Here is a 6,219-nt window from a genome sequence, read left to right as displayed (position 1 = left end):
GTTGCTCCATGTCTAACTTAGAGCTGCTCCTTGCTGGAATGCTGCAGCTACTACCCAAAAATAGTTCCACTCTGGTGGGTTCAGTCTGTCAGCTTTTCGGGGTGCGTGTGTGTGTGTGTATAATCCAAAGTAGCAAACACCCCCTGCACTTGTTCCATAGCTGACAGAGTGTTTCAAGCCCTTTATGTTCTAGAAAGATCTATAAATTACCTACTAGGTGTGCTGGAGCATTGCTAACCTGTTGGACTTCAGAGGAAGGCACTGGACCTGCAGGAAGCTCAGCATTTATTCAGAGAAAGAACATTTGTACTACAAATAAACAAAATATTTGCTCAGCTCATAAAAAATGTTTTCTTTGGCTTTCCCAGCACTTGCTCCATAACATAATTTTGCTACAAAAGAAACCAACACCACAACACAGCCCAGTCCATAAAACCAACGTGAAAAGCCTCATCTGCTGTGGGAGCATCGCACTGCAGTACGACAGGGCATGAGCTCAGAGGAGGATGGCAGGTACGCCAGGGGAGGAAAGCACTCTTCCCATGGCATTTCATTTTCTACCCGAGATGCTTACTGCTGCCGGGCTTAGACACGCAGGGCCAGCAGCCAACAGGCAGGTGACACTGTGGCTGGGCTCCCGAATGAGTCTTTTGCACACCCGACTTTTATTATTTTTTTTAATGGTGTGTAATGCCAAATCCTGACAGAGAAACCTCTCTGCCCTTTGCGTGTCATGAATCCACGTCAACTTCCATTATTTTGGATTTGGAGAGCTTTCTTTGGCTGTGCTTTAAATCCCACGATGAGCAGCCTCTGGCGAGGATGCCAGTTCACATGGTACACAGCACAGAGCAGTAGCTGTTTTCAAATCGGTGTAAGGCCAATTGCTGCCTTTCATAGCAGGAGCTGGAACTTTTTTTGTGGTTTTCAGCATAGGTAGGGATCACATTAGATCTGTTTGCAGCACAACATGCGACAACTTTGTTGCAAGTACTTGGTACTGGAGTGCGACAGCAAATGGTTTGTGGCAATACAACGCTAGGTAAGATGCTTATCTCCATCAGCGAAGAAAGATTTCTCCTCTTGGCTCCTGAGGGTGTCCTGTATCTCCAGTTCCCACAGCAAACCTGGTCCTTCCTGGGGTTAGCGCCACTGATGTTGGCTGGGGAGCTGTTGGTTCCTCAGGGCTTCTGCTGTGTCCCTCCCTCAGGATTTTCATCCATCTAAAGCAAAGTTCCTGTGGCTTGTTTGGAATTCTGTTTCCTCATAAGAAAACTAACTAACTGTTGGTTTTAACTTCTCCCTTGGCTGCTGCAGGGGTGATGCCATCAGACTCAAATGGAGATTTGCTTTACAAAGCTGGTGCAAGTTGCACCCTGCCCCTGGCCTCTGCAGTTGTCACCTGCCCTGACAGTGCATGCAGCTGGCACAGCTTGGCTGCTCCAGCCGAGCAAGTTTCTTACCTTGTAGATGGTTAAAAAAAGTTGATACAAATGATGAATGGTGGGAAAATCAAAAAAACTCAACCAGCTATGAAGCTTGGGGTAGAGCTGGGCAAAGGAGAGCCTATGTTCATGTAGAGGAATGAAGGCAGGTTAATTTACATTGATAATATACAGCTGTGGGCTTGCTTCAGGGGCGGTGGGTTGGCTGAGGTGGATGATGTGCAGCTGTGGCTGGTTCCTGCTGAGTAGTTAAATAGCTCTAAGGGGTAGGGAAGAGGAGCAGTGAATGAGGAGAGACATAGAAGAAGCAGAAGAGAGAGTGCCCTGGAGATAGAAGAGACAAGGAGAAGGATGCAGCAGAGGCAAGAAGTAGGGTGGACTGGCCTGAAGAGGATGAAGAAACAGCATGGACAGTAGATGAACTTTTGAAAGCTTGTGGGGGATTGGTGACTGTGCTGGGACAAGGTGTGGGAACTACTTACTGAAGTTAACCTGGTATGGGGTGGTAGAAGCCTTGTTGCAGCTTGATAGTTTTGAGAGTGCTGTGACATGTTCGGATGAGCTTTCCCTTCTCAAACATCTTCTGGCTATGAAACGCACCTCAATGTCTTTCCAAAGAATGTAACTGTGTTGGTTGTGGAGTGACTCAGCTTGGTAGTCCTGGCTGGCTAGTTCGAGGAGAAGACAACAGCAGTGAGAACTGCCTGTGAGGAGGCCAGGTGTCTCATGCAGCAGAGCTTTTTGATGAAGAACAGCAGACCTGGCTGCTCCTCCCTCCTCTCAGTTGATGCACTACATGTACTCGGCTGAATGCTGCAGTACATGTTTAATAGGAACGCATTTACTTAAAGGCAGGCAATACACAAACACCTACTCAGGCTGCAAAAAGAGCCACTTGATGTTGAACTCGATTGGACATGAATGGCAGAGAAATTTTGCAGGAAGAGTTTGAAGCAGTGTGTTGCCAGGGAACAGTCCAGCCTACAAATCGCATTATCGACCTCGGGGTAATAAAGGTGAGAGGCGACCAAGGGGAGTGATGCAGGGACACGGCTGCTATTCCCGGCTGCCCAGGGCATGAATCAAGAGCTGCTCTTGGTTTAGGAGTGGAGGCACCTAGAGATCGCCCTGGTCACTGTCAGATAGCTCCCCTCGGAAACACAGTATGGGTCCATGGGAGCCTGGGGACTTGTGTTATACATCTGTTTTCACATTCCTAAAAGTGCAAATATGAATTTACTTCCTACAGCCTGGCTGGGCCATCCCTCTGAAAATTTTCAGATTTTTGGGGAGCAAAGGCTGGAGGAGTCCATTGGTGTTCTCGAAATCCTGTGTCCTTGCTCTGTGAAGGCACAAAAGGAAACCCTGGGCAGGGCAAACCAGCTGCCTTCACTTCTAGTTTCACCTCTAGAATGTGAGACCTCACCAGGGAAGTTAAAATGCAGATTGCATCTGCAGGAGACCCCTCAGACCTTGGGGATCCTCTGTCCTTACAGAGTGACAAATCCCTCTAAGAGATTAGTATTTTAGGAGCCTGTAATCAATTTTGCTTGTTATTCTGAGTAACAGAATTAAACTGCTTGTGATTCACTCTTTATGCTAATACACTGTGATTCCAGGGGCTGATAGGTCTCAATATGTATTTTCAGGGCTCAGGAAGGATGTCAGCAGGCTGCGACGTTGCCATCCATCGCTGCTGTGGGCTCAGCTATTATTTGAGGATCACGTTCGGGCCACGCTCTGGCTTGATGTTAATAGCAGGATCGATCTGCATCGCTCTTCTCCTGCTTGAGCTGTTAATGATACACTGAGTTGACACAGACGCTCTGAGAAGGTGGAATTTATCACTTCTAACCTTAAGCTCTGAGAAGGTGGAATTTATCACTTCTAACCTTAAGCTCCGAGCCCAGTCCTAAATGCTCCCGCTTTATAGTCAACAGAGGAAAAATAGTTGTCTTTTGTGCGTGACTTCTCAGCCTTTTGGCAGCTTTTGGAGTATAAATTGCTCTTGAAATACCTTTTAGATGGCCTCATCTGACCCAGTGAGGAATGCCCAGGGTCTCTTCACCCTTAGCCAGCTTGGTGTGGAGAGATTTCCTTTGACAGCCTGCTCTTCAAACCCTGAGGAGCATCTGAGGCATGCAGGGAATGATGCTCCAGACTTTCCCTGCCGGGTCCCACTCAATGCTATTGAAACAGCAAGGAAGCTCAACTGACTAAAATGGGTCAAGGAGTCGGAGCCTGAATACAAACCCGTTCCGTCCCATCCCTATTTTATATTTTCCCTACTTCTGAAGATGAAGGCGGTCTCTGATGGGCTTTACCATAGGCCATGCACCACCCTGGTGCCCAGCAGCATCCCTTTGCTCTTGCAGGGCCCCCCCAGGTACCCACCAGCAGGTGTGCTGAGCTTCTACCTGCTTTAAACCTTATTCTAGATTTGCAAATAATTTAAGTTACAGCCTCAGGGCTTTTTGCTCTCCCTGTTTTGTTGCTTTTTAAGAATCTTTCATCAGTCTTCGAACAGCAAAAATAACCTCCAAGCTCTGAGTGAGCACAGGAAAGAGAAAGAGGGCACATTCCCTCTAGGAAATCCAGAGTATCTTTTAACAACATTGCGCAGTACTGTCTGCTGCTCTTCTGGTTTACAGCCTGCGTTTCACATTTTTTGGATATATTTGGAAACAGCAAGAAAAATTTCTTCAGGAAGGCTCAATGAGAACATGGGGTGTAATTAACAGGGTACTAGCAATAAAATCTTATTGCAAGATACTGTAAAGAAAAAAGGGCCAAGCATTAGTGCTTCTGCTTACCCGTCTGATGTGGGCTTGTGTTTTAGAGGGAGAGGACTTCACCACGGCTGGAAATCATGGCCTGGCACATACCTAAATTACCCAAACCTAATAATCCCATGCTTGCAAATGTTGTTAGCAGAACGGCCAGCATTGGCTCCCGTGTGTGCAACCGCTGCTCAAACGTACCCAAAGTGGTTTTCAGTGCTCACACCAGCAACTGCCCTCATCTCCCCGTAAACAGGAGAAAAACTACAACCAACAACTTCTGACTTCAGACTGTTATAAAGCCTGGGGAGGACTCTGGAGAGAGCATATGGTCTTCTTTTCCAAGAAAATAAAGGTAGTAAAGACTTAGGAGTGCCAAAACACTTAGATGCCCTTTACTAACCCCTTTCTCATATGGACTATTAGGTCCCAGCGGTTTATCGTTTCTGAGAAATGCTACTCAACCCTTTGAACAGTGTCAGCTTGCTCCAGATCCGAATGAAAGCGGTAGTCATTCTGCTGACTCCCATTGCATATTTTTTTTCAGCACATTTCTAGTAAGACAACCCATCTAGTTTCTGTGGAGCATTTGGACATCCGCAGAGGGCTGTGACATCATGTGAGGTCCCCGGCTGCACCCAGTGGGTGACTGGGGAGGAGCGGGGGTGGAGTTCAGAACTTCAGATGCTCCAGCACAGCAGTTTCTGTGGTGGATCGGAGCCCTGGGCAGTAACACGGCAGTAAAGCCTGGCTGGCTGCGGGCCAGCGCCGGCCCCTTGATTTCACCTGAGTCATCCTGCCTCTCTGCTGGTAAAACCTGTGACCAGAAAGCAAATGATAAATGTGGAGTGTGTTATTGCTGCCGGTTTTTTTGGTTTGTGTTTTTTTTTTTTTTTTTTAATTTTTCTACCCCCACCCCCTGTCTTGGTTAAATGTAGCTCTTGTGCCAACAGGGGATGGAAGAAAGCCAGTGAGTCATGCTCCGCGCCTCATTCTTCCAACAGTTCCTTCCCCTCCTTATCCCAGTGATTTACCATTCCTTAGGCACAAGGCGGGAGAATTTCTCCCTTGTTGCCTTACGGATGGATCGGGTGTGAAAAGAGAAGACTTTGTTGTGTCCCGTAGCACCTCAGCCATTTATTTTGGTGGCAACCCAGGAAATGATGGCTTTTGGGGTTGGGGTGGTGGAGTGCACACCCTGTGCTCAGCAGAACCTTAGGACTCAGTTTCTCTCTCATAAAATCCTGGCAGAGCTTTGGTTGGAGGGGATCTCCCTTCCAAACCACCCAACCCAGCATTTCTTTCTTTGTTAACATCTGAACCCTACGTGGGGCCGGGGCAGAAAGGGCTGTTGGCAAAAATGAGCTGTTGATGTCTGCTGTATTTGCCCCCCAAATGCCTGGAGGATGCGGGATGCTCAAACCACTGTCAGGGCGATATCCCAGCCAGATCCCCAGGGAACCCCCAAAATATTTGGTTTCAGGTCATCAGAGACGGTGCGTTTCCAGTGTTGCAGGTGGGAATATGAAAACACCAGGGTGCATGAGCCCTGTGGCAGGAAGGTGTCTGCAGAGCTCATAGGTTTGAAGGGACTGAAACCCAGCCCTGAGGACTCGGAGAATCATGGAATGGTTTGGTTTGGGAGGGACCTTAAAGACCATCCAGTTCCAGCCCCCTGCCACGGGCAGGGACACCTCCCACCAGCCCAGGTTGCTCCCAGCCCCATCCAGCCTGGCCCTGAGCACTGAGGCGAAGCGGTAGGGACTGTCGCGATGGGGTACGTCGCACCCAGCATCGCCCCGAAGGATGCAGCCAGAGGCGGGGGGGACCCAGTGGGATGCGCCAGCAGCACCCCGGGACAAAACGGCCGGCTCCCCAAGCCTGAGAGGAGGAGGAGGAGAACATGGAGAACGGTGTCGGGACTGCTGCCCAGGGCACTGCCGCGCACGCCGGCGGGACCCTCCCCACGCCCATCCCCTGCCGCAGCTGCCCCG

The 6,219-nt window shown here is 49.0% G+C and overlaps 1 long non-coding RNA gene across 1 annotated transcript; it reads right to left on the bottom strand.

Annotated features, from left to right (window-relative positions):
• Positions 1-268: 268 nt before the first annotated feature.
• Positions 269-4,802, bottom strand: LOC129783690 (uncharacterized). Its single transcript, XR_008745493.1, has 2 exons — positions 3,338-4,802; positions 269-3,300 (listed from the first exon to the last, which is right to left on the bottom strand). It is a non-coding gene; the product is annotated as an uncharacterized LOC129783690 (long non-coding RNA).
• Between the last annotated feature and the right edge of the window lie 1,417 nt (positions 4,803-6,219).

Source organism: Falco peregrinus, chromosome 1 (genome assembly GCF_023634155.1).
Source record: "Falco peregrinus isolate bFalPer1 chromosome 1, bFalPer1.pri, whole genome shotgun sequence".
In the NCBI taxonomy this organism is placed as follows: Eukaryota; Metazoa; Chordata; class Aves; order Falconiformes; family Falconidae; genus Falco; species Falco peregrinus.
This window is presented reverse-complemented; position numbering and strand designations above follow the sequence as displayed.